The sequence below is a fragment of the Pristis pectinata genome, chromosome 7 (assembly GCF_009764475.1).
Source record: "Pristis pectinata isolate sPriPec2 chromosome 7, sPriPec2.1.pri, whole genome shotgun sequence".
Taxonomy (NCBI): domain Eukaryota; kingdom Metazoa; phylum Chordata; class Chondrichthyes; order Rhinopristiformes; family Pristidae; genus Pristis; species Pristis pectinata.
In genome coordinates this window covers 16,272,360-16,298,893 of record NC_067411.1, presented here as the reverse complement: position 1 = coordinate 16,298,893, position 26,534 = coordinate 16,272,360, and positions in this window count along the sequence as shown.

Here is a 26,534-nt window from a genome sequence, read left to right as displayed (position 1 = left end):
TTGTTTATTTTTATATCAGAGGATGGTAATATGCTATTTTTGTTCTGAATCAAGTTCACCCTTGTTTCATCAAGAAGAGCTTTGAATCCAGATGCAACCACCTAAATAAAAGTGAGTGCTCTAGATGTGGAACTAGAGCGGAGAACCCTAATGTGAAGAACCCATGCTTGGGAATTCAGTGAGTTCTCCATCAGTTGTATCGACAGATCATTCTTCCGCAAAAGTTCAATGGGGGAGGACCCCATTTTAAAACGCTCCTGCTATTACATCCTGAATGGCTTGGAATCTGTGTTAAAACCTCATGAAGTGTTTGCTCAGGGGTTGTTTATAAATAATAATTATTGCCGTGTCAGCGCTAAGCAGTTGAAATAACATGACATGATGAAAATATTGACTTGAATTTTCTACTTTCTTTGCATTTGAATTATTTTATGAATGGAGTATATTCTTGAAATAATAAGAGATGCATAATCATTTTTTCATTTTCTGTGATCTGATCATGACTGGCAAAGCCAACATTTATTGCCCATCCCTAGCTTCTCCTGAGAAATGGGTGATAAAGCCATCTTCAACTGAGTGGCTTGCGAGGCCATTTTGGAATCAACCACATGGGGTGGGTCGAGGGTCACATACAAGTCAGACAGGGGAAGGATGGTAGATTTTCTCCCCGGAAGGATGTTAGTGCACCAGATGGATTCATGCAACCATCCAGTAGTTTTGAGGTCATCACCACTAAGGCTAATTGTTATTGTTCCAAATTCCAGATTATTCACTGAACTAAGAAGAAGCAGTTCAATGAAGATTACAGGTTGCCCCAGAAGCTCAAATTCATGCCAGCAAAGGAGGAGACATGTGTTGTGTGACTTGTGACATGATTAAGTGTGCAATGGACCAGAAAAACATCAAACGCTATGTGGTAAATTTGCATGGAAGGGCCCAGACCAATTACTTGATGGGCGAGATTTCATCTGGGTTTGATCAGCAGTACAATCTAATTGTGCAAAGAAAATATACATTCATTTATCAGATTTCAAGGCTAATATATTGAATGATCAAAGACTTGCCTTGTATGGTGTTTTTCATGACTCAAGGTTGTTTTACAACTAATAAAGCACTTTTTAAAATAATATGGTCATAGCTCCAATGCAAATTCTGTACAGAGCATTTCCCACAAACAGCAGTGTAATAATGATCAGGTAATCTGCCTTTTAGTGTTGTTGGTTGTGAGATAAATAACAATCATAATATTGTGCTATTTCAAAACATTATATGATACCTTGCGTCCACTTGAGGGGGTTGGGAGGGGCAGGCAGGGTCTTGGTTTAATGACTTATGTGCAATATAGAAACTCAGACTGAGCAGAGTACTGCACAGAAATCTTAGCCTGAGTTATGTGTTCAAGTCTTTGATGTGAAACTTCAATGTACAATGCTCAGCAAGTGAGAAGGAAAGTTGCATAATGCACGTAAGATAGTCATGAATGGCTGACGGGACCAATCTTCACACCTATTGCTGATGTTGCAATAATTAAACAGAACCTGCAGATAGAAAACAATAGCCCCAGGTTTTATTGTAAACTCTGTGCAAATGTCCACAACAGATGGATTGATAACTATGGTGCTGATGAGTATCTAATGCCAGCATCTTGCTCGCCACTGTCATCCAGAGTGCTGCACTGTGTCGGACTTCATGGATCCCTATCCTGCCGTTGGCCATTGCCATGCATTATGGAGAAGTAGATAGTTTTGACAAACACAACAGATGGGAGATAGGTGGAGCTTTAAGAATTTATATGTGATTTCAGCACTGAACAGACATCAGAAATCGCAAGCAGGCAGATAAATGTCTGGATCAATACAGAGTGCTTGTTGCAACTGTCAAACAACTTCAAAAATGGGGATTTCAAGGATTAATTTATGACTCTTGTTTCAAAGGGACATTGACTGACTCCAGTGCTGACTGTTCAGACACTGATGGTACATGAAAAGGCCAGGAGTCATTCATATTTGCAACTTAAAATTGGTGGCCCAACCGCATGATCTTCAGGACTGCTTTCGACAGCACATGACATACCAGGACAGACAGCCCTACAGTGACCAGGCAATAATAGGTACACTAATGAATGATAGAGATTGCTACCTAGCGTACTCACTATCAATTACTGATTCTCATATGGTTCACTAAGCCAGATCCTTCTGAAAAAAAAAGTCACATTGTGTATAATGCACAGTGTGATTAATGTACACATTGGCCAGCAACTTGGAGCATGAACTGCGATTCACCGGATTTGCTGGCCGATTTACACCATTCTTCTGCTTGGATCCTTTGGTCTCAACATTCAGCAAATTTATGAAATAATCTGCACTTGCACAATAATTGATCATTAAACTGGTTGCAGAAAGTTAAATCCATTAATAGCAAAGCATTTTTCAGAAATAGGATCATCAAAGTAAAAGTCAAAGTTGAGCTTATTTTCATATGCACAAGTACATGTATGCACAGGTGCAATGAAAAATTTGACGCAACATCACAGGAACATAGCATTATATAAGCAGCATTCACAAGAAAAACAGAAATTAAACATAAATTAAACAATTTTTACAAGAAAGAACACAATTAGAACAAAAAAAACAACAAAATCCGTTTTAGTGCAAAGTGATCAAAGTAGTCACAGTGTCGCTAAACTGCAGTGATTAGGGTTTTGCAGGTTGGTTGAAGGGAAGTAACTGTTCCTGAACCTGGCGGCATGGGACTTCAGGCCTCTGTACCTCCTGCCCGATGGTAGCTGCGAAAAGGCAGCATACCCCGGACGGTGGGGATCTTTGATGATCGATGTTGCCTTCTTGAGGCAGCACCTCCAGTAGATACTACCAGTGGTGGGGAGAGATGTGCCCGTGATGTATTGGGCAGAGTTAACTGCTCTCTGCAGCTTCTTACATTGCTGCGCATTCGAATTGCCATACCTGACCATGATGCAACCAGTCAGGATACTTTCAACAGTGCGTCTGTTAAAGTTTGTTGGAGTGTTTGGAGACAAGCCAAACCTCCTTAACCTCCTAAGAAAGTAAAGATACTGGCACGCCTTCCTTGTGATTGCATCTATGTGCTAGGCTCAGGACAGGTCATCTGATATGTTAACACCCAGGAAGTTAAAACTGCTGACTCTCTCTACCACCGATCCCCCAATGGATCATTGCTAATAACTGCATATTAACTTCTCATCTCTAGAAAGTAGTGATGTGTGAACTTTCATGAATTGTTTTTGAAGAATTTAAAAATGTAAGTTTGAATTTCACCTTCAGAATTTGTCAATTGACTTCTTTTCTACCTCCTTAATCTTCCTTTTTCTGTAGCTATTTTAAACCAGTCTCATTTCTCTGTTTGCTTCTCAACTTTTTAATCTCAAAAACCATATGTGCATCACCCACTGATCTCCCCAATGGCTCATTGCCCAGTCATCAGCTCATGCTTTCAAGCACCCATTAGGCAAAACCTTCTAAAGCCGAAGCATGAGTGCACATCCAACTAATTGGGCAGCAAAGGGGTTCTTAACTCCTGGAAAATCTTGTTCACTGGTTCTACCAGTAGAAAGCTGGTGTTTTGTTTTATACAAAATGACAGAGTGTGACAACAACACTACTAAGGTAGCTAAATGCTTGGTTTATGGTTGTCTGCATGCCACCCAAATGGTCAACAAGGGAACAAATTTTAACAAGCAATCTTCATGCTGGCTGTGCCTTCTGAGTGCAAAATACTGAACACAGCTGCTTGCTAGCAATAATGGGTAAAACTGTTCAAATAACATTAAAAATAAATAAATGGGAAGTGAATCAAGAAAGATACAATGTACCACCCAATGAGTGCTACACAATGCGTTGCAACAGAGCTTTGTGATGGATGACCTGAGTTATGGTACAGCACGACTCAGCTTTCACTGAGTTCTCCCTTATGGCCAGCCTTATTCACAAGTCTCTCCATGGTCCTGGAGCCTATTGTACGAGGAGGGGCATTTTTTCCCATCCAATTTTACAGCATAAAATGGCACTCGGGAATTCAGAATCCAACACTTTTTATAATCTGCTTCTTTGACTAGAGTAATAACCTTACTGAGCTTTAAATATTTGACCATCTAGAAGCACCTCAAATAAGTCACATGTACTTTAGCTTAATTTGAAGAATCGGGTTTTATTTTGTGATCAAATCAACCAGAGGAATGGCCCTTTTGATATAATTGTCCATTAAATTTAGAGGACATATTGCTTTTTATTGGACTCTTTCCGAGGAGGTGATTTTGTTTGAGCCAAAGGAAAAACAAATTCACCAATCAAAGCTCCTTAAATCCCTCGCAAGCAAGAAGATACAGGAGCCTGAGGGCACATACCACCAGGATCAAGGACAGCTTCCAACCCACTATAATAAGACTATTGAACGGTTCCCTTATACAATGAGATGGACGCTTGACCTCACAATCTACCTTGTTATGACCCTGCACCTTATTGTCTATCTGCAATGCACTTCCCTGCAGCTGTGACACTTCACTCTGTATTCTGTTATTGTTCTTACCTTGTACTACCTCAATGCACTGTGTAATAAATTGATCTGTACGAACAGTATGCAAGACAAGTATTTCACTGTACCTCGGTACAAGTGACAATAATAAACCAATAGCAATACCAAAACATTTATTAATATGATCTGTGCAATTATGGAAGTAAATTGATGGCTGCAGTGCTTAAAGTGGCAAAACTACTACTCGGATTTGTACATGCATCTATTATAGAGGGGCATGGTTGAGGGAAGCGATGATGACGAAATTATATCTGTAAAACACAAGTAGCAAGACTTTTTCCCAGGGTCAGGGAATCAAAAACTAGTGGGCATAGATTTATGATGAGAAGGGTGAGATTTCATAGAAACCTGAGGGGCAACTTTTTCACCCAGAGGGTAGCCCATTTATAGAAATGAGCTGCCAGAGGAAGTGGTTGAGGCAGGTACATTAACAACATATAAAAGACACTTGGGCAGGTACATGGATAGGAAAAGTTCAGAGGGATACGGGCTGACTGCGGGCAAATGGGACGAGCTTATTATGAGGAAGGTAGGTATCTTGGTCAACATGGACCAGTTGGGCTGAAGGGCCTGCTTCTGTGCTATATGACTCAATGTGACTCAAGCACCTAATATGGTATCCTGGAAGTTGTAATGCATTCTTATCAATGTGCTATACAATTAAGTTGTTTGGCACTACCAGAGAGCCACTATATATTTCCTTTGCATGCTGTGGGCCACCTGAAGGAAAATATGGCCTCCAGAACCAAGGGCTGGTAACAAAGGAGCAGCGCAGGAGGGGGCTCTTGAGCAGGAGTCCGATCAGGGGCTGAGGTGGTGGTAGGATGAACATTGGCACCTTGTTGATTGGGTTAGATCTGGGAGTTCAGGGTGTTAAGGTGAATAGGAATTGGAGATACAGTGGGTCAGGGACTGTGGAGTCCAACTGAATAGGGAAGTGGGCTGTTCAGGAGGGTAAGTGAAGGAGAGGAAGTAAGTACTAGGACTTACCTGAATCGGACCAAAACCAGTATTCATGCTCTGAAGGCATGCTTGTTCTGGTGTACTCAATGCTAAACACTCCATCACTAAACACGACCACTTTTGAATAATTTGGGAATCAAGGTTAGTGCATGAAAGTGTACTGAGGTAGAAGATTAGCCATGATGTTTTTGAATGGTGGGGCCAAATGGCTCATTGCTCCTTCTATTTCATATGCTTCTATGTTCATTCAGGACAAAGCGGATTAATTGTTATCTAATTTTCAAGGGAATCTTTTTTTTCAACAAAGTTTCTTGCAAACTTCTTGCTTGTGACTGCTAATTTCCTTGTAGAAACCCAGGTGGTGAAGGCAGCATTTCCCCTTGTGGAGTGACAAATGACAGGGGATGTGGGGTGGCTCTAAGTGCACAATTAGAATTGGACAAAGATGTGCAATTGTTTTGGAAATGAAGATAATACAAGCATTAAGGTTACACCTGAGTTTATACCAACATCTGCACATTGGCCTGAATAACTCTGAAATATGTGAACACATTTCTCCTTAAGATAGTCTGCAAGCAACTTGTATCACAGGGATAGATCCTCTGTATACATAAGTGTTACATTAGGGATACATTCCACTGAGATTCACCAGCTTTTTCCAACTCATCACTATTTCATATTCTAAACTCTACAACATGTGATAATGAAGCTGTAAACCAGAACCCTGAGCAAAGACTCCAGAGAATATGCATTAAACATCATATTGTCTCGCAGAGGTACATCTCAAGAGCACCTCATTGCTACATGCAACTCCTCTCAGCCAAACAGTCTCTACAAAGATCCATACACTGCAGGAAGTAATGGCACTGATGCTGATGTAATACGATAGGACAAGAAGTTCATGGAATCTCCGAGGAAACATGAACAGGTACAACCAGCAGCAAAGGAGGAGTTCAGAGAGCCCAGAAACGGGAATTGTCAGTACTCACATAATTAAAAGAAATGCACATGGAGGTCATTCAGCTCATTGTATCGAAGCTGCTTGAAAAAGACCCATTCAAAATAATCACAGTGCTGGTGTGCAGCCCTGAAGGCCCAAGTGCTCAAAGAATCATAGAAATGTACAGCACCAAAATGGTCCTATTTGGCCCATCTAGTCCATGCCGACTTTGATGCCTGTCTACGTTAATCCCATTTGCCTGGATTCGGTCCGTGTCCCTCTCTGCCTTTCTTATCTAACTCCCTGTCCAAATGCTTTTTAAATGCTGCAATTGTATCTGCCTCCACCTCCACTGACAGCTCATTCCAGACATTCACCACATTCATAAGCAAAAAGCTTACCCTTCAGATTTCTTCACGGTAGTGTGTGGGCAGGTACGGTAGTGTAGCGGTCAGCATAATGCTGTTACCGCACCAGCGACCCGGGTTCAATTCCGGCCACTCTCTGTAAGCAGTCTATACGTTCTCCCCGTGTCTGCGTGGGTTTCGTCCGGGTGCTCCGGTTTCCTCCCATATTCCAAAGATGTACGGGTTAGGAAGTTGTGGGTATGCTATGCTGGTTCCGGAAGCGTGGCGACACTTGCGGGCTGCCCCCAGAACATTCTACACAAAAGATGCATTTCACTCTGTGTTTCGATGTACGTGACTAATAAAGCTTATCTTATCTTATCTCTTCATCTTGTGCCCTCAAGTTCTAGACTCTCTTGCACTGAGAAAAAGATTCTGACTAGCTACCTTGTCCACGCCCCTCATTAACTTACCACCTCTATAAAGTCACCCCTCAGCTTCCGACATTCCAATGAGAATAAACCTAGCTTATCCAATCTCTCCTTATAATTGCAGATCTCCATTCCAGGCAACATTTTGGTGTGTCTCTTCTCTACTCTCTCTATTGCTATAGAGTGGCGCTGAGAACTGCGTACAATATTCTAAGTGCAGTCTCACACCAGAACATAAAAGCAATGAGAGTTTCTGTTTTCATTGATACATCAGACAGTGAGTTCCAGACCCCAACCACCGACCAGATATGAAAAAAATCTCAGCTTCCATCAAGTCATTCAGCACAGAAATAGGCCCTTCAGTCCATTAAGTCTATGCTGACCATCAAGCACCCAATTACATTAATTCCATTTTATTATCCCCATATTCCCATCAACTCCTTCGCCCCCCCCCCCCCCCCAGACTCTACCACTCACCTGCACAGTAGAGCCAATTTACAGCAGCTAAATAACCGAGGATGTAAGAGGAAATCGGAGCACCGAGAGAAGACCCATGCTGGCCACAGAGAGAAGGTGCTGTTGGATTAGGGTCCAGACTGTAGTTTTTATTATGTTTTTCCTTGTAGTTTTAGCTTTCTCTAAACTCCTATATGTTTGTATAATCACCTGTTTGTCTGTAAACTTTCAGTAACTTGTTTCTATATTTCTGTAGTTTCTTTGCCTGCAAAGCTGAAGTGTGATTCAGACAGTATCTGCTGAACGGATTTCTTATCTAAAACCAGTCCAGACCAGTTTGCAGTATAAAAGGACAGCATGTGCTCAGGTTTCTTTGTTACTTCTCATTACCGTTACGTTCCTTCTTTACTTGCCTTGCTTGCTGTTACAGACTGACCCTGCCTGACCTGTACTATGATGAACATCTCATAAAACAGCTGTAACCATACAATTTGTACCTCATTCCTAACTTCTGAAGAATGTTCTTGGACAACATCATCTCCAGATCTAACAATTTCCACTGCCAGAGGCAACACCAGAGGTCATGATTGAATTTGGCTCACTACAGCAGTGAGATAGCAGTTTTACTTGCTCTGCCACTGTGCCTCTTCTCAAATTCTGCTACTAATTACATTAAATTTGTGCTCACATTTTGACTTTTGTACTAAGGGAAATCAGTTCTTCCTGTTTATATCTCTCAAAACTTTAGACACCTCAATAAAATCTCACCCCAGACTCCCTTGTTTAAAAGAACGTAACACCAACCTCACTAATCTTTCTTCAAAATTCAGCTCTGTCGGTCCCGGAAGCATCCTCATAAATCTCCTCTGTTGCTGTTGCACCCTTCTTGTCATATGCTGGCCAGATCTCTGCATGCAGTATGAATAAGCAGGCGAGTGAACAGGCATTATGAGGATCTGCCCCTAGCAGTGCCGTGAGTAAAGTGTTCCAAAACCAGCTGATTAGCACTCGTGTCAGTGACTGAAGGGCTGTGCCATCACTTAGACTGTGCAAGTGACAGCAAGCAACACCACTGGAAGGAATGAACCTGCAGCATTGACAGCAAAGGAGTCCCCTGATGGCTCTACATCAAGGTTAGCTGCATATATAGATAGCAAGTCTCGTGCATCTCCTGCAGCTTGTTTGTTCTACTCATTGACATAAGAGACACTATCAAGAAAATAGACAATGAGTCAACAACCCAGATGAAGTAAATATGGTGACAAACCACACATGAAACATGACATCACAAGCACAGCAGTGTTCAAAATAATTTGTGTTTCCTCTATGTTACATTCCTTTTGTGTCCAGATATACTTCCAAATGACAAAATGGTCTTGCAGTATCCCTGTGCTTCTAGACAGTGCTTGTGACTGAAGTGTTGAAGACCAACATCAGAATGCTGATTTCCCTAGAAGTCTTTCTAGTTGTTACGTTTCTCATTTTCAACTCAATAACTTTGGTTTCAGCAGTTCCAACTATTCCCATAGCATATTGGTTTAATGTCATTTACTACTCTAGTGAGCAGACTTCAAGCCCTTGAGATAGGCAATGTGCCTTTTTTTTGCCCAATTTGAGATAAGTGATGCTGATCTAATTGAGAAACCTTTCTACTGTTTATTGACTTGCTGGAATGCACCACATGCTTCCCACATAACCCTTCTCAGCCTCACAGAGAAGACTGAATGTGGACCCTGTCGGACCAAGACTCTGACCTGGCTCTGACCTTATGTTGTTCATTTAATCAAAGCAAGAAAATGAACAGTATCCAATGTAAAATGGCAAACTTAAACTCATTATAAACTTTGCTTTTACATTAGGCTTTGAAAATCAATCTTTATTTCCTCAACTGTCAGGGATTGAATTATCACAATCCCTTTGCTGGTGGTAAACTACATATTGACAAGCTCAATTCAGTCAACTAAAGATAAATTTAAATTTTTCTCAAGGGTTGAGTACATTGAATAGCTGCAATTACTGGCAATTAACAAGTTGTCCAGCCAACTATCAAAGGCACTATTTAACAAAGTAACATCAATGAGCCTGCATTTAATCAATATGAGCATATTAAATTCACCACTTCAACATCAATACTCTTTCAGGCAACTTAAGTTTCACACTGAATCTATATCATTTTCTGTGTGAAACCAGGCTCTTAAACCTTCGGGTGCCGTCGCTAGTTAGTCATCCAATATAATCAACAATACATTACTGATCTCCCCATGGTCTTAAGCCTCTTTGCCATCATTACTGAAAAAATATGTGGGTCATGGGACCTTGTTGCTTGCAAATTCACTGCTCATTACAACAGTAGCTACTCTTTTAAAAACAGTACTGGATTACCTGTAAAACATTTTTGGGGCCCTGAAGCTGTGAAAGCTGCTATTTAAATGCAACTCTTTCCTTTTTTTCATGCCCAGATGGCTGTGTTTTCTACATTTATAGTCCGTGTGTGTGCACAATGTGATTGCGAATCTCATTGCCTCCCCATGGCCTTCCTGTGCTTTCAAGGGTGAACCACTTTTTTTTATCTTGCTCCAACATCCTTTCCTCATCGACGGTTAAGACTTCCTTGATCCTGGACTGGAAGCTGCTCTTGCTACTGGCCGAAACAAATCCAAACTACTGCAGATACAGGAAACCAGAAGTAAAAGAATATTCACCAAGTCAGGCAGGACCTGACAAAATTAATGTTTCAGTTTGCTGGACCATTCATCTGAACCTTTAGAGGTTGAGATTTTTCAGTTCTTAAACCAGCACAGAGATGGTGGAAAGCAGGTGTTGAAGGGAGGAGGAAGGAAAGAATGAAAGAGAAGTTCTCCAATAGGATAAGGAGTGATTAAATGAGAGAAGGATTGGTCCAAATAGGGAGTATCCTTGATTTCCTTACCTTGCACCATCATCACTTTTGTCACTGAAACCATCTCGAATTGCACCCTATCTCACCTCTACCACTCGGTCATTTCCTTCTCCACTTCCACTTTCTTGCAACCACTACCCACCTACTGTTCCCAGGCTCTGCACTCGTTATAAACTATTAAATCTCCAACACCTTCCAGTTCTGCTGAAAGGTTGCCAACTTGATTCTCTCTGTGGAGAGGCTGCCTATACCTCTGAGTTTTTCCAACATTTTCAACCCTATTTACAGCTCTTCAAGTACCATAATATCCAGCCTTTCAACACACCACCCAACTCTAAATCTGGCATGCAGCAAAGTACTCCCTTTCTATTTGAGTGTGCAGTTGTAAAGACCTGGTCATGAAACAATCTTAGCAAGGAAATTAAAATAATATTTTCTTCCTCAATTTTCATAATGTATTTTGTTCTTTTTTTTATATGACAGTGGGAGCCCTCAGACCAATACTGGACACAAATAAAAATTCCATTTACTGTAATACTGCTTGTTCAGTATTCTCATCGATATTTTCATTCACTTTATTAAAAGCAAGGAAAAAGCCAGTCCTATTTTTTATTATTTATGCCAAGTCGAATATGGATCACTCTTGAACCATTGAACAGAGATTTTTTTTTTACCCCCAGATTTGTTCAGTTCCAAATGGCAGATCAGAATTTAATCAGAAGCACAGTGTATTTTGACACTGAATTTACCATTTGTTGCAAACATATCTTCTGTTTAACAATCTTTAGCTGCTATGAGCTTTTCAGGAATCTATACTACACAGAAAGAGCTCATTCAGCTAACCTTGTCTGTGCAGACTCTCTGAAAAAACCATTCATCTATCCTCAGTTTCTTGTTATTTCCCTTGCAATATTTTCCTTTTTAAATCAAGATTGAATACCCTTTTGAAACTTACTAATGATTCTGTTTACACCACCCTGTCAGTGCATAACTCTCCTTATAGTTAACTCCCTCACCCTACCCACTGTCCCCACACTCCAACATATTTTTAAACTGACTTTCCTGTCGATGGCTGCAAGTTGCCCCGACCAACACAATTAAATTCACTCCGAATTTTGCTCCGACAGAGTCCCTATCACTGCTTAAGACTGAAAGAACCTGTCGTAGACCCTTGTAATGCATATTGGACAAATACGGGCACATGGTTTTTAAGAAATGTAAATATCTATCTTGAGTCTGACCCATTATAACATCTTTGCAAACTTATGTTATTGGTTATTTTACGATTCAATTTTTCTCCAAGTTTTAATTTGATTCTTCACTTATTTCATTTTCATTCTCTTGTTATACTTAATTTTCATTGTACTCTTTGCTGTAAAAAAGGGCTTTCCAAACTTAATCGGACATGTCAATGGCTAGCAACGCAGTTAGCTCATTAATTGTGATGTATATTTTCTACATGGTGCTGTGCCATATTGTAAAAATCTGCAATTATGAATTCAGTATTTTTGTAAGTCACTATCCAACACTTGCACCATTTCAGTTAAACAACGATAATTTCTTTTGCATTTTCTATTAATTAGGAAGTGGAAACAGAAGGAGGGGTTAAATTTACAAACCAAATGTTAAACTATGGTAACTCGGGAACTTTTAATGCCACCTGATCTAAAATCTGAACACCAAAACACATCTTAAAATAATTGGTATCGATTGAATGATTCGTATTTTTTGATCTGATGCGAGGTCACCAATCTGAAGTGTTAACTCTCTCCAAAGCTGTTATTCAATTTTCTGAGAGTTTACAAGCCTTTTCTATTTTGATCAAAGTTCTCACATTCATGCCCATCAACAGTACCAAAGCTCTCTCACCAGCCTGAAGGCATGTTTCATTAACAACTGCAAATAGATCTCATTTTCTGGCATAGAAAAATATATCTAGACAACAGCAAATATGTTTTGTAACAGCCTCGACCTGAAAATCACTTCTGAAGAGTAAGTGCTGCACTGTAACTTCACGTAACTTACATCAGTGTTTAATACTGACCACTGCCTCAAAGGGTAATACTTAAAGATGCAAACTGAAGAGCAACAAGTCCTGTAGAAATACAGAAATGAATCTGAGTCAGCAGTGACAATCTCTTGTGAGCATCAACACTAAGACTCTTCACGTATATCTGTGCTTCTCATAGAAATGTCTTCACATTCTGAAACACCCTCATCCTAAGGAGAATAGATTTATCTCCGAAAGAGAATAGATTTTGTCTTTGTAGACTTATTCAAAGCTCATGACAGATGCGGTCGTAATTCACAGTTCATTTTCCAGATAAACAGAGCATACTACACAAGTGGGTGGTATTTTCACAATAGCAGATCTGGCTATGGGCAATAGAATATCTAATGTTTTTTTTAAGTCAGCATTAGTATGCATGTTAGGGCTAAAAATAGGTTAATTTAAACAGATAAGCATAGTGCATTGGCTAAGGGCCAAATTCCTGTGAATCCAAAAGCTAATGACACAAATAGTGACAGAGTGCAATACCTGCAAAGTACTGGGATAGCTTCAGCAGGCTGTCTGATGGCCTGAAGAGTACTCAGGTGTCCAGGTAGACATGATGTACAAGATGCTGACAAAGGCGGAAAAACTCTTTGATGCTGAAGGTTACAGAAGTCCTTGTGCAAACTGGAAAACTCTTGAGAAATTCACTTCATGCCAGCACGGTCTGTGTGACTCTCTCTCTCGCGTTGGACTTGTTTTGCTGTTTGTCACTTCTTGAAGATGGTGAAACTTGTATGACTAACATTGGCTATGATGTTGAAGCAAAGGATTCAGCCTGACAGCTCTCCTCTCCCTACAACGGTGAGAATCCGGCAAACCAGTCGTTGGTATCTGGCCAGCCTCCTATATGTTCCTCTAGAGGAAAACTGCAGCACTGATAGTGTCTGGATGGATGAGGAAGAAGTAACAGCCTACTGAATCGGTGTCATATAAACACATTCTGTCACCGGTGATTTAGAGCTAGTGAGTATGTTAATGGTCTTCTGCTGGTTTCTATCTTCACTCATCTGATGCTAATATGTCAAGGGAATAACCTTTTATGCTGGTTCAGACACCAGCACGCATTACACTAATGGTTGATGCTAGCATACGCTGCAGGAGCTCAATGGTAACTGGCTTCATCTATTCCAGGGTTAAATGACACAGCAGCAATGAGCAGGCAGGCTGCCCAGCAATAATCATTTACTCTTCGTAGCGATCTATGTAGCCTGTCATTAACAAGGGAACAGCAGATTAGAACACAGAAATATTAATTACTACCTTTTTGAAGTTGAAGTGATAAGAAGGAGCAGGCAGGTTTTGTGAAGTATCATACTTGCAGGTAACATAATTTATAACAAAAACTATTTGCACATATTTCTTCATGCTTATCATGAGCATTTCCATTTTAGCATACCAGATCTGATTGATTAATTATACATTGTTTGAAAATGGTAAAAAAAAAACCTATTTATAGAATATTGGCTATAACCTTAGCACACTTTTTTTCTGTGGCTGATAATAACAATAAAATATGTGTTCAGATTTTTGGTAATTCATAAGTCCCTCTACACTGAAAGAACTCCCTGGGGAAAAGAGATTTGCGATCTCAGACAAATAACTTTACCCAATTTAATTCAGGGACATCGATATAAAGAAATGTGATCAATGAGCTCTGATCATCACCTTTAAATAATGTCTCTTTCACAAACATAAAGAGGCATGGTTTACAAATTACTATCTGTGAAGGCAATAATCACCGACTCCATAATGAATTACTTTATAAATCTTAGTTATTTCTTGTTTTTCTTCCTTGAAAGCCATGGAATATTTTGGCATTGTTTCAGCCTTGAACAAGCAAAATAAAAGCTCATTAAATTTTGAATGAATCATTTGCCATTTTGTTTTCTTTCCAGAAAACTTAAAATGCTGGCTGGAATAAATTAATACCAATTCAGTGCCAACAACAGAGTGTATTCCTCAATATGTCATTTGTATCTGGGCTTTTGATATGTAGCAATGTTTTTATGAATGGCGAAATCTTCATTTCCTCCCAAATAATATTCTGATAAAATATTCCAGACAGCAGCAAAATATTAGAAATACATGATCTATGTTGTACCAAAATATCAAAGCCAAAGCCTTCCTACTCTGAATCCTACTTAGGAACTGAGCGTTTCAAATGATGACCATTCAGGCCCAAATAACTAATTTGGTGCATTTACATCTCATCTCATCAAACTTATCAAAGCCTAGATCTGAAATAATGAGCTGAAATAAATAGGACAGAGTTAAACTTAATTTTGATCCAAGTTTTCATTTCAGATGAAATTCTTGCAAGTTTTTTTGGACCCTCTTCAGTGCTTCAATATTTTGTTGCCTGGAGACAAGAATTGCACACAATACTATAAATACAGCCCCAGCAAGATTCTGAAATGGGGTACATGAATATACTGGTTATGTATGCAAATCCCACCATGCCTGCTGGGGAATTTAAATTCAGTTTATTAAGTGTATCTGGAATTAAAAAGCTGGTAGTGGTAATGTTAATCATGCAACCACTGACAGTCGTAAAAACCTACCTGACTCATTGTTGTCCTTTAAGCAAAGAAATTTTCTGTCCTTACCCACACTGGCCTATATGCGATCCAGACCCACAGCAGTGTGTGCTTGACCCTTAATTGCTCTACAAAATGGCCTAGAAAGCTGCACACTGCTCACTCATATTAAAAACTGCTATACACTTAACTGCATGGACTGCAACAGTTCAAGAAGGTGACTCAACACCTCCTTCTCAAGGGCAATTAGAGATGGAAAATAAATACTAGCCTTGCCAGCAATACCAACTTCTCATGAATAAATTAAAACAGAAGGAATTTAATATTACCTCCCTGTTTGCACCCAATTCCTCCAGAAATGAAGTTCACCATTTCGTTTGGCACCTCTTTTGCTTTTATCAAATCATGTTGCTAATTTTAACCATCAATTTATCTGTAATCCCTAATCACTTTGCTCCTCTGCTCCATTTTATTTTTCCCTTCCAAGTAACCTCAAGGTTAGGTGTTGATCCAGAAAGGAAGAGATTGGATGGTATAAAAGGAATGTCAAGAGATCTTACGCACACTGGGACAAATTCTAGGCTGGCAAAATGTTTCAGAAGAGGCAACCAACATGTAAATTCACTGGACATCAACATCCTTACAAAATAAGGTAACCATGTTAGGGGAATGGGTGAAATTAATTGGATATGGATTGGGAAAAGGGCAAAACAAAATATTCTGTGAAAGAGAAATACTAATGATATAAATAACAGTACATAACTGCTCTGATGTAGTAGTTATATAGAATTTACATGGTGCTTTGCTCAATTTAGTCCAACCCAAAGTATTTTATATCAACATTGGTAATTATGGAGTATAGTCATTGCTCCAAGATAGGAAATTGAACAACAGGTTTATGCACAGGAAGGTATCACCAACAACAATGTGATAAATGACTAGATCATCTGTTTTTTGTGACAGAGAATAAGTATTCACCAGGACATGAGGGAAAGCTTCCCTGTTCTTCAAAACTGTGCCATGGAATCTTTTAGCTTCCCCTGGAACATTTTAAGATTAGCAGTTTATTAGAAAGGCAGGACAGAGAAACAGTACAATAGGTCCTCCAGGCGTGTGTCAACATTACTTGTGTCAAAGGTGTGTGCAGACAAGGCCAATGATAGATGAAAGCAATCTCTGGACTAAATATCTCCACTCAGGTTGATTGTTGCAGATCTCACAATGCAATGTAAATGTGGTCTTGTGCATCTCACTCCCAAACAGCAGGAAGAATGATGAAGGAGAAAGAACATCTTAAAGTGTTTAAATCACTTTGCAAGTATTGGCAAGGCACAGCAGTTAGTGCTGCTACCTCACAGTTCCAGGGACTTGGATTTGATCCTGAAATTAGGTGCGGTTTGTGTGGAGTTTGTATATTCTTTCCATGGATCCTGGTCATGAGGATTTCCCTTGGGTGCTTTGATTTCCTTCCACATCCCATGGACTTGCTGGTTAGTAGGTTAATTGGCCACTCTAAGTTACCCCTGGTTTAGGTGGGTGGCAGGACAATCAGGGGTGTGTTGCTGGGTATGTGAGAGAGAAAATGGGTTACCACTAAATAATTGGGGCAATGAGATTGAAGGGATTGCTTTGAGAGCCAGAATTGGCTCCCAAATGGTTTCTTTCTGTTGTGCGAAATATAAAATTCTGCAAGCATTGTCCTTGTGAAGAATAACTTTACACATATAACGGGTGGTGCAGAAACCCTTACCACACTTAGAGTATTTGGATGTGCATTTGAACTTCAACTGCAGCGCTACAGGACCTGCAGCTGAAAGGTGGGATTAGGCTGGCCAGCTCTTTCTTGACCAGCATGGACATGATGGCCCAAATAGCCACCTTCTGTGTTGGACTCTATTTCAGAAATGTTGGAAATTTTTGTGACAAGATGACTTAATCTCCTTCTATGAAACCAGTTGTCAGCCATGAGGTGATAAAAATGTCATAGTTTGTCCCAATGGATACATGCACCATGCAACAGTTTGGATTGATCAGAAAGAGCAAACAAATCAGTAGCATTTGGAGGGACAATAATATTCTTCTTCTTTGTCAGTCCCTCAGGATGTAAGGAAGGATGTGCTGGCCCTGGAGAGGGTCCAGAGGAGGTTCACAAGAATGAGCCCACGTATGAAAGGCTTAACATATGATGAACGTTTGATGTTTCTGGGCCTGTACTCTATGGAGTGCAGAAGGATGAGGGGGAATCTCATTGAAACCTACCGGACACTGAAAGGCCTGGGAAGAGTGGACATGGAGAGGATGTTTCCATTAGTAGGAGAGTCTAGGATAAAGGGCACAGCCTCAGAATAAAGGGATGTCCCTTTATGAGATGAGGAGGAATTCCTTCAGTCAGAGGGTGGTGAATCTGTGGATTTCATTGCCACAGAGGGCTGTGGAGGCCAAGTCATTGGGTGTATTTAAGGCAGAGATTGATAGGTTCTTGACTGGTAAACAGATTAAGGCTTAAGGGGAAAAGGCGGGAGAAAGGGTTTGAAAAAAAAAGCCATGATTAAATGGCAGAGCAGACTCAATAAGCCAAATGGTTTAATTCTGCTCCTGTGTCTTATCGTTTTATGGTCTTGCTTCCACTCCAGTTTTGTGGGACCTGGGGTGGCTAATGAGGCCAATGTGGGAACCGGTCTCTTCCTAGATGGGTTAGATAGTGACTGTTGGGGAGTGCTGAGTCAGTGAGATGGTGCACTCCTTCTGCTGCTTGTGCAATGTTTTTGTGTGGTCCTTATGCAGTAACTCAAGGTTCTCAATACCACCTCGAATGCTCCTTCTCCACTTTGAGTGGTTATGGGCAAGAATTTCCGAGGAGTCATTGGGATGTTGCTCTTATTCTTGGACTCTTTTAGCACATTGAGTCATTTTCTCTGTCTGTTTGTTCGTTCCCTCCAATGACAGAGCTCAGAATAGACTGTTTCTTTCAAGAATCAGATGTCAGGCATGGTACAATATAAGCTTCCAAACATATGCATCTGGCTGGACATTTCAAATGGAACATTGATAACTCTAAGGATTTGCTGCAGGTCAAATAGCATAAAATTAGCATAGATTACTCCATGAAGAAGATGAGAAAAGAGATCTGAAAAAAAAAGCATGTGCAGTATTCAAATCACATGGATAACAATGAATAATGAAATCTTCTGACTTTGGTAACTGAGAGAGCAATACTGAGGGCCAAAATGTGAGAAACCTTCCTATTTCTCTGGGAATCATGTCACAAAAATATTTATTTCTAAATTCACCCATACAAATACGTAGATGCAGTCTGACTCAGCGGAAAGGTGCCAGTTCTGATAATGCAGCAATGGTATGATGAAATGCAAGTCTCACTATCGTCTCAGTCAGAAGGAAGAGTTGAGTGTATCTTTCACTTCTTCAGCCTTGAAAAGAGTCAAATGGAAACAAGCCATTAAGAGTTTTCTGATGTACTAATTCAATTAGTGAAGGCCAATTCAAAGATTTCTTTCAGAGTAATTCATGACTGAGCAAACATACGCACGATATAACTTATGTGCATGACTGGTGCTATCACAAAGGTCTTCATCATTCAGGGACAAAAAGGAACACCCTTTCTTCCTGTGGGACTGTCAGGAGAAGGAGAAAATCTCTCGGCTCCAAAGGACAATCACCAGATATTACCACTCTGACATTCCTGCCACCCACCCACCATAGCCACCAATCTCAAATACCTATGCCTTTCTTAGCTTACCCCGACCACCTTGCAGACAACCAATGTCCCAGAGCTAGCAGACTGCCTGAGGTAATCAGTGTCTGACTGCAGCCTTCTGGCCAGATTCTAAGGAGGCTCAACTCCCACAAAGTGACCCCAGGATAGTCTGACTGGGAGAAATTCTACTTTACGCCACATGGCATTGTCCATTTCAGATTGAGGGCAGAAATTTGTCTTTGACCATTGTACAAAACTGGTGGGATTGCTTCAGCTGCACAGTTTATGTAGCTCCCACCGCACTCGCTATTAAACCTAATGGCCTACAGCAAATCATGGGTAACCACTGCAATAGCCACATTTTGCATGACCATCCACATTAATTTTCATCATCCCAGATGCAGTCAGGTCATATCATTAATCTCATCTGATATAATGTGCCTGCAGCTCTTTTCCACCATTAGTTACATTAAACTACACATTGCACTGGTCAAATCAAGCCTTTAGTTTTTCATAACAAGGCATAAGGTAAGGATTAATTATAGAGGTGAAAGTAAGCTGGTCCAGACTAGCAGGACATACTGGAAAGAAAAAAGTCAACACAAAAGTACAGATGAGCTAAACTGGCAATGTCAGCAATATAGCTGTAATGGTAAGAAACTTAAGTTACTTTCTGAGTGTTTAAAATGAGGCTATATTTGGAACTATGAATGGCTGGAAACCTTGATCCTTGCTTTTCATGGTTTATATCAATAATTTGTCCTTGAATGTAGGGGCATGAATTAAGAAGTTTGCAGGCAATACTAAAGTTGGCTGTGTGGATGATTGTGAGGAACAAGGTTTTAGCTGGAGAAAGATATAAGTAGATCAGGGTTAGGAGTGGCACAGTGTTGCAACGAATAAAGTTGCTGCCTCACCACCTGATGTCAATCCTGACCCCCAATGCTTTCTGTGTGGAGTTTGCATGTTCTCTTTATGACCAAGCGGGTTTCCTCTGAGTACTCTAGTTTCTTCCTCATCCTAAAGACATGTGAGTTGGCAGTTAATTAGCCACTGTAAATTACCCTTAATTTGGAGTAGAATCCAGGGAAAAATGAGATAAGATATCTTTAATAGTCACATGTACATTGAAACACACAGTGAAATGCATCTATAGCGTAGAGTGTTCTGGGGGCAGCCCGCAAGTGTCGCCACACTTCCGGCACCAACATAGCATGCTCACAACTTCCTAACCCGTACGTCTTTGGAATGTGGGAGGAAACCGGAGCATCCGGAGGAAACCAAAGCAGACACGGAGAGAACGTACAAACTCCTTACAGGCAGTAACCGGAATTGAACCCAGGTTGGTGGCGCTGTAATAGCTTTACGCTAACCGCGACACTACCGTGCCTGGGGGAGCAGATTAGGATTTGTGAGAATGGCTGCTTAGTGGATGGTGTGGACACAATGGGTCAAGGAACCTGCTTCTGTGCTGTATAACTCAATGGCATATCTGGCATTATAGTACTGAATTTGGATGATCAGGCATAATCATATTGAATGGCCTATTCCACCTCGGACTTTCTATGACAAGTCTGGTGGGATGTAAAGTGGTGAATGGAATTCAGTCCAGAGGAGTTTGAGATAATGATGTGGGAAGAGCCAACAATTAAGGGAATACATGATAAATGGTAGGATACAGGGAAATGTTGAGAGACAGAACATGCCCACAACATCTCAAGGTAGCAGAACAGTTAAGGCGATTAAGAAAGCATGTGGCATAGTTTAATGGCTGTGACAGAGAATATCAGAGCAGGAAGATAATCCTCGAATTTATATAACACAATTCGGGCCACAGTTACTTTAGTCTGTACAGTTCTGGTCACTGAATTACAGGAAGAATGCAATGGTAATGCAAAAGGTACAGAGAAGATTAATGAGGATGTTGGGTCTGGATAAGTTTAGTTATGAAGGAAAATTGTTTTTTTTAAACACTGTCCTGTTTGGGAGCACATACTACAAAATACAAATTACCCCTCTACAGCTGTTGACAAGGATAAAGAGAATAGTGAGGTACCCAAGGGAAAATAGAAAACAGGCTCACAGCACTTTTATTTACATACTAAATAATCCATTTTCTCATAATAGTAAAACATATTGCTATAATGTGATGCACATTACAGAACAGGCACAGATGATGTGGTTCAATATATCGATAAACTGTTGAACTGTTAGTAATTTTACCAAATGTAATTCTGTTACTATGGAGAAGGCTTCACATTCAAAGGAGGTTCAGGTTATAAAGTGGGAGGAGATAATCTGGCGGATCCACTTACCACAAAGATTTTTAGGGTATATTTATGAGGGCGAGTGTCTGCTGATCACTTTCTCTCCTGCATCAAGTCCATATTATTCTTCAGCCCTGTGCCTACTTATTCACAATGAGCCTTGGTCCAGCAACACCCAGTCTTGGAATTCTCATCCTTGCATTCATGGTCTTGCTCCATTCTAGGAATAATCTCCTCCAGTCCTACAATCCTCTCAATAGTCTTTACTCCTCCAGTTCTGGCCTCATGAGCATCCTCAGTTTCCTAAGCCTACCACGGCCAATCATGCTTTGAGGTAAATGAACATAAACTCCAGGAACACCACCCAAAACCTCTCAAGATCTGTCTTCTCCTTTTAATATGCTTATAAAACTTGCCTACTGGACCAACCTTTGGCAACTTATTCTGATATCTGCTCATGTGACACAGATTCAAACTTTGTCTGAAAATGCTCCTGTGAAATGCCTCACTGCCTTTTAAAAGTGGTATTTAATGAAAATGGTTATTTATGGCTGTGGGAGAAAATTAGGTATTTCTGAGCAGGGAGGTGGAGTTGAGATTAGTAAAATGGACCAGGCTCATGATAGCTAATATATTTTTATGGCCTCAAAATGTCTAATCTGATATCTTCCTAAAATCTGAAAGCAAACAAAAAAGCTATAAGAGGAAAATATTACAGTAATGTATTGTTTAATTGACTTGGGGTGTTTTTTGGGCCTCTCAGATAAAGGTCTGTTGAAAAATTACATTACAAAAGTGCCCCTATCAATCACTATGTATCATTATGTCTCTAACCGAGGCAAGTAACACTGGTAATAGGTCACTAAAATAGATTACATTTGGAAGCACATTAAGTTGTCAGAGAAACTGAGTACATAAGTACGATAAACCACAAAATAAATATAAATGCAGCAGTTCTGCAGGCAATAGGAATGATGGACAAGAGTGAGGCTCAAAGAAACAGAAATTTGCACTACTGGAGGAGGTCATTTGGCCCATTGTGATAATGCTGGTTGAAAAAGAACCATCTCACTTCCAAGCCCCTTGGCCCTCGCCTTGTTTATTGTGGCACTTCAATTGTTTATCCAGGTAGTTGTTCAATGGAAGAAGGTATCCTGCCTCTACCATCCTTTCAGCTGGTCTGTTCCAAATCTGCATAATCCTTTGGGCTTTCCTTAATTTACAATAGCAACATTTAAAAGACAACTGGACAGGTACATGGATAGGAAAGACTTAGAGGGATATGGGCCGAGCGCAGGTAAATGGAACTAGCTCAGATGGACTTCTTGGTCGGCATGGACGAGTTGGGTTGAAGGGCCTGATTCTGTGCTGCATTACTCTGTGACTCTCCTCAAATCCTACTGCTATTTGCCTTAAATCCATGTCAGCTAATTATTGGCCAGGCAGCACAGGAGGGGATAGGTTGAGAGAGGGAGATTCAAGGGAGTGGGATGAAAGTGTGAGGCAGAGTGGAGGAGGAGAAAATGAATAGAGGAAGAGAATGGATGTGTGAGAGCAATTGTGCTCTGGCTTTTCTTTCACTATCCTTCCCTTCACCAATGCTTCTCTCCTTCTCCCCTTCAAACTCAGAATCCACTTTCAATTTGTTCTGCAAATATCATTGGTGTGTTTCACTCGTCGATAGTGAAAACTCGTGAAAATAAAAGAAACTGCAGATGCTGGGAATCTAAAACAAAATCAGGAGCTCCATCCGTAGGGAAAGCCTGTGGTACTTACTATACCACTGCTCATGCATTGCAAGTAAATGTGCCTGTTTCTTGCTCCAGTTCACAAACTTGGGATCTGGGCAACACACATTCCTACAATGCACTCTGTATACTGTATGCAGAGTGAGCAACTCTCAGCCATGTGGATAGAATTGTGTCTTTACAAATATCTCAAGGCTTCTTCAAGAAATGTGTTTTTCTAAAATTAAAATCCCCGAAAGGGGTGAATGATTTATACAGACTTTGTTTATACGTCCCCGACTTGAATGCCCGTACTTACGAACCGACCTTCGTGGTCGGTTTGTAAGCAGGCCCGGCCCCCGATCCTACCACGGCGGCGGTAAACCTTCTTTGGTCCAATCCCAGGCCAAGTGCGCACGTGCGGCTGGGGAACCCCGAGCCAAGTGCGTTATGTGCGGCTGGGACCATGCGCAGCCGCGATCTCCGGGCCAAGTGCGCATGTGCGGACACTGTTCCGAGTTACATACAAAACTGGGTTACGAACAGTCTCAAAAACGGAACTTGTTCATAACCCGGGGACTTCCTGTATACCGAAAAACAAGATATCAATCTTTCCCACAAGAGTCTCTAGATTCCTAAATCCAGAGACCCTTGGATCTCAAGGAGCTTCTGGGATAGGATAAAGCAAAAAAAAAGCAAGTATATTTCAGATTTCAAGAGCTCGAATAAAACAAAGAAAACTAGAAATACTCAATATGTCAGGTGGCAAATGAAGACAGAAAAATGAAGTTAAAATTAATTGAATTGAATTGTCAACTTTATTTCTCTTTCTGCAGATGCTGCCTGACCTCCTGTGAATTTCTGTTTTTTTCTTATTTCAGATTTCCAGTATCTACAGTACATTGCTTCTGGATCAAGAATTCAAATACGCAAAACTTAAAGGAGCAGATAAAGGATGAAATTATAAAGAAAGGGAAATCAAAGAGAGGAAAATATTTTTGAAAATAAAGCTGAGGAAAACCCGAAGATGCTTTATAAATGCACAAAGAAACTGGATGAAGCTTGAGATACAAAGGGCAGCCTGCACGTGGAAGCAAAGGACAATAGGATGGACCTCAATAAATACTTTCTATCTACTCTCACGAAAATGGGTGGGGATGGAGACATTGCAGTTAAGGTGGCATGTGAAATATACTGTAACCCATAATGACTTTTAAAATTCATTTGAAATCTTATTTCTTAAGAGCCAGGACATGAAATAATGAGGTTAAAGTTGCAAAGTTTAGGAGTCTTATAAATTGAAACTGCACCCTGGCAAGTTTGGGACACCCACGTTTGTACACCCATGTGGAACATTCAGAGTTATAGAGCCAGAGAGCACAGAAACAGGCCCTTTGGCACAACTTGTTTATGCCAATCATCAAGTACCAATCAATACTAATCTACTTACCAGCACATTGTCTATAGTCTTCTATGTCTTGGCGATTCACGTGCTCACCAAGACAATTTATTAATGTTGTGAGGGTCCCTGCCTCCACCACCCTCTCAGGCAGTGTGTTCCAAACTCCAACCAGCCTCTGGGTGAAAAAATTATTTCTTATATCCCCTATAAACCTCCTACTCCTTACCTGAAACCTATGCCCTCTGGTCACAGACACCTCTGCTATGAGGAAATTTACTACCCAATCTAAGCTCATCATAATTTTGTGCAACTCTGTCAGGTCCTTCCTAAGCCTTCTCCACTCCGAGGAAAGCAAACACAACCTATCCAATTTCTCCTCATAAATGAGACACTCCGTCCCAGACTACTTCCGGGTGAATCTGCTCTGCACCCTCTCCAGAGCAACCACATCCTTTCTATACTGTAACAAGCTGAACTGCACACAGTATTCCAGTCGTGGCTTCACCAATGTTTTGTAAAGCTGTACCATAACTTCCCTGCTTTTATATTCTATGCCCCAGCTAATGAAGGCAAGCATCCCATATGTTTTCTTTACTACCCCATCCACCTGTGTTGCCACCTTCAGGGATCTATGGACTTGTACGCCAAGGTCCCCCATTCCTCAATACTACCTCAGACCCTACCATTAATTGTATATGTTCTACCCTTATTTGACCTCCCCAAAGTGCATTATTTTGCACTTATCAGGATTAAATTTCATTTGCCATTGCTCTGTTTCAGTTACCAGCTGTTTAGTATCTTTCTGCAACCTGATACTACCCTTTCCACTGGCTACAACCTCACCAATTTTAGTATCATTTGCAAACTTACTAACCAGACCTCCTATATTAACTTCTAAGTTATTGAAGTACACACCTGTATATAAGAAACAGAAAGGTATACCAGTGGTCACAAGTTTCCAATCATAAAAACAAGTTTCCATCATCATTTGAACTTACTTAAAGAGAAGAGATGCCAGAATTGCCAGCAATTCCCTGCACAACTTACAACAATTATTTTAAAATGTGAATTTGCATGATTGTCTTCACTTTGGAATACATTGCATCGAAACGACTGAAATGAGTTACTGGGCAGAGATATCACAACCAGTAATGTATTCCATCTAAGTGATACTGAAACAAATCGAATATGTTTCTGTACTTTTCTCAATGCATTCTTCCAAAACACATTCACAGCAGTCAATGCACAAAGCACATTCTCTCCACAGTGACTCTTCATTATCCAGGATAATGGAAAAAAGCGCCCCCATGATAATACAAGAACACAGGTAATGCAAAATACAATAACAGTCACATTGTACTTAATTTATGGTTTACGTTTAAACAATATGACTCACGGAGATTTCCCAACTGCAAATGGTTTAGCAGCTGGGCAAGTTTGGAAATTAAATACCTTCCAGCCATGAGAGTGATTGGCCACACCAGCACTCTAGCCGGGAAGGTAACTATATGCCCCATAGCTCCAACCAGTAGAGTGACCAGCTGCCCCAGGAATCCAGCCAGATGGTTGACCACCTGCCCTGGTCTCTAGCTGGCAGAATGAAACCCTACTCCAGGTCCAGATTGCTGGGCAATTGAAGGTTCATGTTGGGAACTATTGTGTATAGTATTAGTGTTGGTTTATTATTGTCACATGTACTGAGATACAGTGAAAAATTTAGTTTTGCACGCCATCCATACAGATCATTCCAAAACATAAGTACTTTGAGGTAGTACAAAGAGAACGCAATAGCAGAGTGCAGGATATAGTGTTACAGTTACAGTTACAGAGAAAGGGCAGTGCAAGTAGGGAATAAGGTGAAAGGACCATGATGAGGTAGAGTGTTTTTACCTGTACTACTTCAATGCGCTCTGTATTAACTCAATGTAGCTTCACTGTGTAATGAATTGACCTGTATGATTGGTATGCAAGACAAATTTTTCACTGCACCTCAGTACAAGTGACAATAATAAACCAATACCAATACCAACACCAATTGTGAGGTCAAGAGTTAATTTTCAATGCAAAAAACTGGATGACAAACCAGTAGAACTGATGCTGGACAAACAGGAGTCATCAGCAATGAGTCTGGGTTGGCCAATGGAAATGTGCAGGTTCTTTGACAAAGCTGTGTGGCCAATCAGGTTAAAGGAAAATTAATGGGTGAATGGGATTGATCTGTGACT